Source organism: Suricata suricatta, chromosome 1, assembly GCF_006229205.1.
Source record: "Suricata suricatta isolate VVHF042 chromosome 1, meerkat_22Aug2017_6uvM2_HiC, whole genome shotgun sequence".
NCBI lineage: Eukaryota > Metazoa > Chordata > Mammalia > Carnivora > Herpestidae > Suricata > Suricata suricatta.
In genome coordinates, this window is record NC_043700.1 from 36,989,945 (window position 1) to 37,002,155 (window position 12,211).

At 41.6% G+C, this 12,211-nt stretch overlaps 1 pseudogene; it reads right to left on the reverse strand.

Annotated features, from left to right (window-relative positions):
- Nucleotides 1–5,442: 5,442 nt before the first annotated feature.
- LOC115292267 lies at nt 5,443–5,825 on the reverse strand (annotated as a pseudogene).
- Nucleotides 5,826–12,211: the final 6,386 nt, after the last annotated feature.

The following is a 12,211-nucleotide window of genomic DNA, read 5'->3' on the forward strand; positions in this document are numbered from 1 at the left end:
TTTTTTACTTAACATTTTTTGCAGTCTTACATCTGTCTCTCTCTTTTTTTTCCCCCAATGATATCCCTATAATTACTGGCTTGCTTCATCTTATAATCCACATACAACAACAATCTCAAAATAATAATAACAACATCGTCATCAACAATATGATTACTGAAAACAGGTTTTGCTGGTGTTCTTTGTGGGTTTGGTTCAGGGCACACTTCTCTGTCTTTAGGATCTATCCGACTATGGATATATGATCAAATTGCTCTGAATTAAAGCCCCTTGAAATACCTGACTTCTGTGCATTATGCCGCCAACTCAATACACTGTTAGATCCATTTGTTTAGTAGCTTTCCATTTTTAGGGAATTTTTTCTTTTGTAAATTTAACTTTTTAATAATTGTACAAAATATTTAACTGGTTTCAAAATCAAATCTACCAGACAAGGTACAGTCTGAGAAGCCTAGCCTTCTATACCTATTTTCTCAACCCTATTTTCTTTTTTTTCCCTATCAGTAACATTTCTCCCCTTCTCTAAGGTTTATTGTTCCATTTTTAAGAATAAAAGTTTGCATATATCTATTAAAGATATTTGTATGCACATATATATTCATATGTCTCCCCCTTATAACCTAAATGGTATATTAACGTTTCTTCACTTATACTTTTCACTGATCAATATAATCCAAAAATAACAATGCAGTACTAGTACATGAAAATCTTTACTGTTCCTTTCACTTTCGTTAAATACCTCTCCACTTTGAAAATGTAAGTAATTCAACCAGACCCCTATTGAGAGAGAGCTGGTTTGTTGCCAGTCTTTTGCTAATTGGTGCTGCAAGAGCAGCCTCCCTTGTGCATACATCTTTTCCTATTTTTGCTACACTGTCATTGGAATAGACACCCTAAAAGTGGGAAATCCAGGTCAGTGAATAAATGCATATGTAATTATGCTAGGTATTGCCAAATTTCCCTCTATAGGAATTATGCCATTTTGCATTCCCACCAGCAGTGTAAAGAATTCTCATTTCCCCACGACTTGCCCAATAGGATATGTTGTCAGAGGGACGCCTGGGTGGCTCAGTCGGTTAAGCGTCTGACTTCGGCTCAGGTCATGATCTTATGGTTTGTGGGTTTGAGCCCACTTTGAGCTCTGTGCTGGCAGCTCTGAGTCTGGAGCCTGCTTCAGATTCTGTGTCTCCCTCTCTCTGCCCCTCCCCCGACTCACACTCTGTTTCTAAAAAATGAATAAACATTAAAAAAATTTTTTTAATAAAAAAAGAATATATTGTCAGACGTTTTGGCTTTTGTCAACCTGCTGAGTGAGAGATGTGGTATCTCAGTGAGTTCTAATCGTAGGCGAGGTTGAGAACACTGTTAGAGGCCGTTTGGATCTTGTTTTCTATAACTTGTCTATTTATTCCTCTAGTCCATGTTTCTATCAATTTGTGGTCTTTTTCTTCTTTAATTTAGAACCTATTTATATATTAGAAAAAATATGCTTTTGTCTGTAATTCTCTCACAGGCTCTTATACTTTGCTTATGGTATTATTTGCCAAGCAAACTTTTTTTATGTAGTCAGATTTATTCATCTCTTTTCTCATTCTTCTGGATTTAAAACCTTGAGGAAGTTTTCTCTTTGCACACATTACACAAGAATTCATCCATGTTTTCTTCTAGCAGTGGTGGAGCTCCACGCCTTGAAGTCTCTGATCCACTTGGAATTTATATGTACCATGTGAAGAATGAGTCTTACTTTATCTTTTTTCCATAGGGCTATCCTTATCCTAAAACCACCTAATAAAATGCCTGTGAGATGCCTCCTTCATTTATGCACCTATGAGGCTGTCTTCTTAGTAGACTGTCTCCTTTCCTCCCAGACCTTTGAGGTTCAGAGTCCTTTGGCATCAGCCCTTCTTTGAGAGATGCAGGCGGGAAGTACAGAACTCCCTACTTCTCCGCCATCTTGCGAGATGCCTCCTTTGTTACACACAAAGTTCCCAAATGCAATTGGATCTTTCTCTAGATTTTCTAGTCTGTTCCTTGGTACTCAACTGACTGAACCACCCAGGCACCCCTTCTTATTTCTCATACTAGCACAACCATTCTCATCTGGATGGACTCCTCAGGGTGATCTGTGTGCCTCTCCTCACACTCCCCATCCCACTGGCCACCAAGGCCTGTAGTTTCTGCCTTCACAAATTTTCCAGGATCAGCAGGACCTCAAGGCTCTTCACCATGTTGTCCCACAGGCACCCAGCTCTAATTTTCAAAAGAAACATATTCTTTCCAAGCCCAATTCCATGTATACACATACATGTGTTCTTTTAACCAACTTTAATGAACAAAGTACAGCAAACTCCTATCATGTTCACTGTGCAGCGTAAATGTTGATGTTGTTTCTTGTATAATTTTAAAACAAGTCTCCAGACTGGAGCCAGTCACAATCAAAAATCCATTTTCAGTGGGCTGTGGATAGATCTCCCTTTAATAAATATCTGTACACATATTCAGATTAAAAACTAGCATGTTTTATCAAGGAACATTTTTAGAATCTAAAAATATTATCAGCTTCCACTCTTAGATGTATAGCAAGAGTAATAAGCACACTTATCCAACAAAAGGCATGTACAAGAATGTTCATAGCAGCTTTAGCCAGAAGAACTCCAAAGTGCAAACAACCCAAATGTCCATCAGCAAGAGAATGCACAAATAAATTGGGAGGTTTTCCTTCAATAGAATGCTACACAGCAATAAAGGGATCAAGCCACTGCTAAATTCATTGATACGGAGGCCTTGCAGATGTGAGCATGGGGACAAAGGAGCAGACAACATAACAAGAGTACATATTACCTAGTTCATAGTTCATTACATTGTTCAACTTCATTACATGAAGTTCAAGACTCATAAAACCAACTTATGATGATAAAATTGGAATAATAGTTCTGAAAGGGAGTATAGTCTGGGAAGTGGTTCTGGAAAGTGACAACTTTGGGGGTGGAGGGCGGTTGGAGATGTCTCTATCTCCATCTGGGTGGTGGTTATCTGAGTGAATAGCTATGCAAAATTTCACTGAGTTGTATATTTAACATTTATATACTTCCCTTGATGTGGGTTATACTTTAATAAAAACTAATAATAAATCTTAGAGGAACTCCCTTCCCACATCCCCCAAAGATAGCAGACTTCTCTAAAATCCCTTGGTCCTCAAATATCAGATACAAGAAAAACCATGTTCTTCACAACACCAGGAGTCACAAATCTGAGCACATGCTATGTGATGGTGCTCCCTGGAGCACAAAATAGATGTACAGTTTACATTCCAGTCAAAATGGAATTTCTCCACCTTTTTATCTTCCATTTTCCCCAATCACCATATGAGTGAGGGAAACCTGGCTCAATTTATGAATCAGGAACATGATAAAGTGAGATTGGAACTCCCATACAGGACAGTAGAAGTTCTCGTGACAAGCACAGAGCTTGATTTAGAGGCAACTGTAAATTCCTTGAGGGTGGGGATCATCACCCTCTCCATGGTTCTTTCCTTTGCGCCTTTAGTACAGTGCCTTTCCTGAACAGAGCAGAAAATCAGAATAAATTAATAAATGGATGGATATATGGTTGGAATCTTATATCCTCAGTACAACTGTGTAATTATCATTCCTAAATGCATGTTTTCTTTGTGGTAAGTCCTCCTCAAGGCTACATGATTATAACAAGCCTCCTTCATCTCTTCCCCTTCAATTCTATTGTGTCTTTGATGAAGTATAATTATATCTAACTGGTATTTTTCTCAGTGTTCTTTGTTGAAATACGTCCTGTTCTCATGATTTGTGTCCCATGGTGAAATTTCCAGTGATAAGAGCTGGCATATAACCTTACATTTTCTTTCCATGGGAATTGGCAACATTAACAATTAGAGTCAAGTTAGTTTAAAATACACAAAATATGTGAAAACTGGGATTTCTCCCCAACCGTTTAATGTAAAAATCAAACTGCCAAGCACTTCCACCAGAGAAGAGTAAGTTTCTCATTAAGTGCCAGCCCTGCCAGCCTGGGACAAGGGCACGTCAATGCCCCTCCACCCAGGGAAGGGGTGTGGAATTTCTTTCTAGGTTGGTGAGGCTCACCTGGGGCTGTATAAAAGGGAACTGTATGGCCCAAGGCTGCTGCTGTGTCTCTAAGAGTTTGGTAGAATAAGACTGTTTATGAAAACACCCTTTTGTTGTCCACTTACATGCTGCTGACGCCCTTAGGTTACAGGCTGAGGAAGGAAGAAGATCCATAGGCGCCTTCTCTTTGCCATTTCTTAGAACATCTAGAACATTCTTTCCACTTTCCTCTACACCCATCCTTAACTCTGCAGAGAATTGGACTCCTACTGTATGTTGGACTAGAAGCAGGACTTAACCTCAGCACATGGACATTTGGAGCAGGAGAATTCTTTGTTGCAGGGCTCTCCTGTGTTTAGTGCGGTATTTAACAGCATCCTGACCTCTACTCGTTGAATGCCAAGAACACCCCTCTTCCCAGTGTGACAGCCAAAAGATCTTCAGATATTGCCAAACGTCCAGTGGGGGACAGAATGGCCCCTGGTTGAGAACCACTGAATTAAACTGATCAGATATGAGGGTCAATACTCAAAACCCAAGGACCCAGCTCCCACTTGTCTCCACCTCATACAACTTCTAATTCCCCTACTGATAAGCAGCTGAGAAGGGAACAGTAAAACATTAACTCCATGACTCTATGATAGCCACTGGGTACAGTGTGGGTAGATGCTATCAGATAAAAGAAAAGAAGGTAACAAAATGCAAATTTTATGCTAATATTTTTGGTGTCCAGGACATCTTCTGCCTGGAGGCAGGCCACAGAGAACTCACAAAGAGTTGCAGAGTTGGTGGGATCAAGTAGTATGTTTAGCAAAACCTTCTGAATTAAATCTAAGAACTATTATATCTCCTTGTGGTTACTATTTTATAGAAAGAAAGAGGAACCTGGGAGTTCCCTAGTTACATGTTTTCTGTGATTCAATTCCTGGATCTCAAAGACTACTTGGTGTTTCTGCAGTGCCTGCATAGCCAAAGAACCATAGTGGGGTGTGGTGGCAGTGAGCAAGGCACATGCAGGCTGGGAGGTGGCCCTGGTCCTATACCAATTGCACACTTCTTTGGCCCATTATGGCATACTTTCACTACTGCTTTATGTCTGTGAGTCTCATCTTGCCACACCGCCTGTGTGGTGACTGGATTTTGTCTGATCCCATATCTTTTCTCCTTCTCATGAAGGACACTCCCTAAGTTTCTTAGCTTCTGAGGGAACACAGAATCCAGGTGGAGTCCATCGCAATACTTCATCTCTGGCCACAGTGACTAGTGAGCAAAATTCTTTTTTGAGATTTCCTTTTTTTTTTTTCTCCATTGAAGTATTGTATTTGCACATATGTACCACATCCTAGAAAAAGAATCCCAAGATTTTCCCTCCTCTACATTCTTGTCCCGCCTCCCCATGGTTCATGATGCCAGCGAAGGCCACCAGCACAATGAAACCAAACTGGCGGGACAGGAGCAGCTCACTCTGCCACCTCTCTAGATCTTTGAGTTGTATATCAAATCCGGGGCCATCACTCCATAGCTGTTTAATCTGCTTGTGAGATTCACAGTGATTTTCCTAGCCCTGAAATCATCAATGATTTCAAATTTGCCAATGTAACCATGCTTCATCATCACAGCTAGAAATCTGACGATGACCCTGGAGTGTGGCCCGATAACAACCTGGTATTTGCTTCTCCCTTCAGCATTGTCAGTGCTCTTGAGAACATCCACCATGACATTCATGAGCCCTGTTATGGCAACACAGAAAGATGGAGGAAAGAGCTTTTTTGACATTTTCAAAGTTGGGGGTAAAGCTCCATTACCTCTGTGGGCAGGGACTCGGTGAAAGGCACATGTGCTGCTGGATGTACCAGGTGCTCTGTGGAAAAACCCATCTACACCAGGAGATACTAAAGCAATACCTAGAGGGAAGAAGCCCTGATGACCCCGAGTCCCTCGTTCTGGTCCTCATGATGCTCAGAGACCTGGTGCCCAGACTTCCTGAGCCTGTATATTTACATCCTCATCTGACTGCATAAATGCCCCTAAGATGACTCCATTAAGTGCCCCTCCAGCTTTGTATTCTAAGCACATGTGATTTGGAGTCTTGTCCATTGTAACAAGAAAGTGCTGGCAGCTACAGACTGTCTTTCATCAAAGACAGGATTCTGTCCTACCATTTTTGTGTATTACTTATACACAAATGATAACCCGAAGCCAGTTTTCAAAAGATTCTTTTTGATTCATTCTGAATATTGAAGTCTGAATAGCAGCAATACACATTGTTGGATAAGCCTGACATTTTCCTGCTTTACTCTCTGTAAACCTACATGCCTTTACCATAACTGAAGGGACTGGGCTGACATAAACAGTGTTCACATTTAAGGACGGCCTGTCTGTGATATGACCCGCTGCTCATCTCCAAGGTGACTCGGCTGTTATCCCTGGGACGTGGTGTCTTTCCTTCCTTCATGAGTGTCACTTATGAGGCTGTTTAGTCTAAGAGGATAATCTTGTAAGCATGGAAGATTGATTGTTCTGTCATGGCTATACTGTCTAGAGCAATGTGCTAGAGCCTATAGTCAATGGATAATATTATCTTTTTAACACCTATATTGGTATTTAATCAGTGGCACATAAATATATATATTTAATATTATTATGTATAGTATATAAACATACATATAATTATGTCAGTAGATGGCATATGGGAATTGAGAATACATTCCATGATCCTCAAATTCCAATTATTTGAATGTTTCTTGGAAGCCAACAACTATGGGGTGTGTGGGAGGAGGTCTCTCTGGTCTGGCCTCCTCATCTTTTGAAGGCCCACTGAGGTGGCTCCTCCAGGCAGACCCTTCCTCCAATGCTGTGATCATTCCTTCTAGATCTACAGCGACAAAAATCTCAATGTTCTCAGTCTCCATCTCATTCTGTGGTCAGTTGGGCCCTCTGCATGTTTCCAAAATCCACAACTCACAAAAAATAAAATTAAAAAATATATTAATCATAAGGAGGAAGAACAACATCAGTTTTCATTTCTGTGGGCCTCCATCTTTGTTTTTCTGAGAAATACATCTTACTTTCTTCTTGTTCAATGCAAAGGGCAAGCAATTCTAATATCCGTGCCTCATTCAGATTATAGTTATATAATATAGAATTATATATTATCATTATATGTTATATATTAATATTGTATATCAGTATATTATAGTTAACATATAATGATATAAAGATATAATTATATACCTATAATCTGAACCTCGTTCAGATTGGTTATAATTCATATAGCCAAATGATAAATTGTTGTCAAAAGTTGCAAGGAAAAAAAGTAATGCCTTGGGTTCCCATATTATCATGCCTTATTACTCCTTTTATAAACCAAAGTACAATTGCTGTCTTTTGGAAAAACATGGGTGTGTTTTAAGAAGCAACCAAGAACCCACTCAAACTTGTACTGTTTAAAACCTGATCAAGGGGCTCCTGGGTGCCTCCATCAGTTAAGTGTCCAACTCTTGATTTCGGCTCAAGTCATGATCTCATTGTTCATGGGATCAAAGCCTACATCAGGCTCCATGCTTCTCTCTCTCTTCCTCTTTCTCTGCCTTGCTCTCTTTCTCTCAAAATACATAAATCAACTCTTGGCTCAAAAAAAGATTCCTGTAGTTATGAGAGGGAAACAGCTTGCCACGTGGGTAAGACGACTGTTCCAGGACGGAGGGTTGGAAGAGAGCCAATGAGGAATGCACAGAGACAGAAGGAGAATAAAAGGAAAAAAATAAGAAAGAAGAATGAAGGTAAAGGGAGTAGATGAAAGAAATATCATCAAAACATAGGTCAGAAGATTTCTGGTTCAAAGAAATATTCGTCTTCTTCTCCCTTTATAAAGTTCCCATTAAAGCTTTTTAGAAACTGAAATCTCATTAATTTTCAAAATCAGGAAGTTTAAAGGCCCCATAAGCCCAGCATGGCTACTAACAAAACCCAAAGAAACAGAAAATAACAAATGTTGGTAAGGATGCAGAGAAAGTGGAACCTTTATGCACTGTAAGTGGGCATGTAAAAAGGGCACAGTAACCATGGAAACCAGTATGCTGTTTCCTCAAAAAATAAAAATAAAAAATAGAATTACCATACGATCCAGGAGTTCCACTTCTGGGTATCTACCCAAAATAATTGAAAGCTGAGACTCAGAGATATTTGTATACCCATGTTCACAGCAACATTATTCACAAAAGGTGGGAGTAACTCAAATGGCCATCCGTGGATGAATGGGTAAACAAAATGTGACACACACACATACAAACACAGGAATATTACACAGCCTTAAAAAGGAAGAAAGTTCAGACACAGGCTACAACACAGATGAACCCTGAGGATGCTGTGTTACGTGAAGTCAGCTAGTCACAAAGGCAAATACAAACACAGCAGTATACTTCCACCTATGTAAAGTCCCTAGAGTAATTAGATTCAGAGATGGAAAGTAGAGTGCTTGGTTGCCAGGGCCTAGGAGGAGGGGACAACTGGGGTTATTGTTTAATGGCTACAGAATTTCCATTTTGCAAGATTGAAAGAGTTCGGGAGATGGATGGTGGCGATGGTTCACAGCAATGTGAACGTACTTAACACTACCAAACTGTACACTTAAAAATGGTAATGACTTGGGGGGACCTGTGTGGTTCAGTCAATTAAGGGTCCAACTTCAGCTCAAGTCATGATCTCATGGTTCATAGGTTTGAACCCGCATTGGGCTCTGTGCTGACAGATCAGCCAGCGCCTGGACCCTGCTTCAGATTCTGTGTCTCCCTCTCTCTACCCCTCCCCTGCTTACGCTGTCTCTCTGTCTCTCAATAATAAATAAATGTTTTAAAAAACGGTTCTGATTTGAGGCGCCTGGGTGCCTCAGTCAATTAAGTTTCTGACTCTTGATTTCAGCTCAGGTCATGATCTCATAGTTTGTGAGTTCGAGCCCTGCATCAGGCCCTGCGCTGACAGTGAGGAGCCTGCTTGCGATTCTCTCTCTCCCCATCTGCCCTTCCTCTCATCAAAATAAGTCAATAAACTTTAAACAATGGTTACAATTTTATGTACAATTTATGTTATGTGTATATTAACACCATTGCTTTTAAAATGCCCATATCCAAGGACACCTGGGTGGCTCAGTCAGTTTGTGGGTTCAAGCCCCATGTCAGTCTCCATGCTGACAGCTCAGAGCTTAGAGCCTGCTTCGGATTCTATGTCTCCCCCTCTCTCTGCCCCCTCCCCACTCACGTTTTTTCTCTCTCTCTCTCTCAAAAATAATAAAAATAAACATAAAAAAAACCCATAGCCCAAGAGTCACGTTCTTCTCTGGGAGTCCGACATTCCACCGTGCCTGATCTCCATGCATTGCCATGGAATGCACTAGGTAATCTGGGACCTTGTTGGAAATGTGTATATTCGGTCCCACCTCAGACCTCCTGAATCAGAAACTCTGGGCTCTGGAATTACAGTTTTATCAATCCTCCAGGTGATTCTAACGTCCCTCAAGTCTATAACCTGCTTCACTAGGGTAATTGAAATGGAGACAGAAGGGATATGTGTTGGAGATAGAGAAAATATGACTTTGTGGGGGACTGGATACAGAGTGCAGAGGAAGAGGAATCAGTAGGTGAAGGTTGAATGGATACCTGTTGGATAAATGAAAGTTTTCTTAAAACTGTTCTCCTCTTGGGGCGCCTGGGTGGCTCAGTCAGCCAAGTGTCTGACTTTGGCTCAGGTCATGATTTCATGGTTGGTGAGTTCAAGCCCTGCGTTGGGCTCTGGGCTGATAGCTCAGAGCCTGGATCCTGCGTTGGATTCTGTGTCTCCCCTCTCTTTGTCCTTCTCCCAGTCTGTCTCTGTCTTTGTTTCTCTCTCTCTCAAAAATAATAAATATTAAAAAAAAACCTGTTCTGCTCTTAATTTTATTTTGTTTTTCTAGAGTGAGAAAGAAAAAATAAAAGCATGCTTTCTTAAAGCATCAGGTTGGAAAACAGGAAATTGGCCAAGATAGTTGACCTATAATCTTTAGAAATTCACACAAGGTAGATTTTATCCAAATGTATACGTAACTGTTGACATAGCAATTATGTAGTAGGTGAATGGTGGAGTCATAAAACTTACGAGCTGGCCTGGTAAAAACACACACAAAACACACACACACACACACACACACACCCTAACACACACACAGTTGTGAGCATACCCCTCTACTTCCTTTTTGTACTGATGTGGGGCATGATGTGGAACATGGTTCAAACGTGAGGGATATTCTGGGACAGGGGACCTTCAGTTTTAAAGCTGGGACAGTCCTGGGAAAATCAGACGGTTGGTCACCCTAGTTATAACACAGACTCATAGAATTTTCAAATTTAAAGGATGCAGTTTGACATGCTGGCTCCAGATTGGAATTACCTGGAGAGCTTAAAAAACACATGATTGGTGGCGTCATGGCAGACCAATTAAAATCAGCATCTCAGGAGTGTCTGTCTGGGTCAGTCAGTGGAGCGTGAGACTGTTGACCCAGGGGTTGTGAGTTCAAGCCCACGTTGGGTATAGAGATCACTTAAAAAATAAAATCTTTGAGGCATCTGGGTGGCTCATTTGGTTGAACGACTGACATCGGCTCAGGTCATGATCTCTCCGTTTGTAAGTTCAAGCCCCATATCAGGCTTTCTGCATTCAGCACAGAGCCCGCTTCAGATCTTCTGTTCCCCTCTCTCTCTGTCCCTCCTCTGTTCATGCTCTCACTCTCAAAAAATAAAGTAAAACATTAAAAAAATTTTAAATAAATAATAATTTTAAAAAGTCAGTATCTCAGGATACAACACCCAGGCATCAATATTTTTAAAAAGTTCCCCAAGGGAACAATGAGACCTGATCCAGTCTAGCTTTTTTATGGACTAGATGAGGAATCTAATGCCAGTAAAAGTTATTTATCCAAGGTCACGCAATTAATTAGGGGCAAAACTCAGGGTTCCTGACTCTCAGGCTAGTGTTCTTCCCACACACCACAATCCTTTTATAGATAATTAAAGATGAATTACTTGCAACCAAGCCCCCGCCCAACGCTACTCATTAGGACAACTCACACACAACACCTGTCTCACCCTCAATAAAACAGACCTTTGAGGGGCACCTGGGTGGCTCAGTGGGTTGAGCATCTGACTTCAGCTCAAGTCATGATCTCACCGTTTGTGGGTTCGAGCCCCACGTCAGGCTCTGTGCTGACCGCTCAGAGCCTGGAGCCTGCTTCAGATTCTGTCTTCCCCTCTCTCCTCCCCTCCCATGATCATGCTCTGTCTCTTAATGATAAATAAACGTTCAAAAAAAATTAAAAAAACAAAAAACAAAAAAACAGACCTTTGAGCTCCCAGCTACACACACTGATGGCTGAAATCCAAGGCTCTTTTCTTGCACCCTTCCAACTGGCTTCTCTACCTCCTGCTCTGTTCCTAAGTCCCCCTAACTCCTCAGGGATTCCCATTCAGCCCGGATTCCTTCCCCAGGGATCCTCTTTCCTTCTACTTACAGATGTGACCCCAGCACTCTCTCCCCTCCCCCTCTGGCACGTGTGGTGGACACACACGATCACTCACCTCGAGGTGGCCAGCACTCCCACCAGAAGAGGCTAACGTGGAGCTCCCTTAGTTACAGAACTTCTTTTGTAGAACAAGCTAGATCCACAGCAGGCTGTGACCCAAGCTTTCCGAGGCCAGGGAGGCCTGGCCGCCTGACCACTTGCTATCTAGCGCGACACCAGCACCACAGCTGAAGATGAGTCCAGGATGAAGTAAAATGCCTCGCAAAGGTTAGGGTTGGAAACCCAAACGTCAGGCCTGGCCACTGTGGCCGGGAACGGCTGAGTTGTTGCCCTGACCAGGAAAACATACTGAGAAAAGGTGGTGGTGACAGGACCGCGGCGGAGGAAAGAGGCATCTTTCAAACAGGACACAGTAAAGTCTCAGAAAAGGAACGAGCGAAGAATGAAATTACAAGTGTTGAAATATGTTTCTAGGCCCAAGATGGAGGCACTCCAGCCCAGGAGCCACAGCGGCATGAGGAGACCTCGATGACTTTGGGGTCCCTGCAAATCCTCTGCTTGA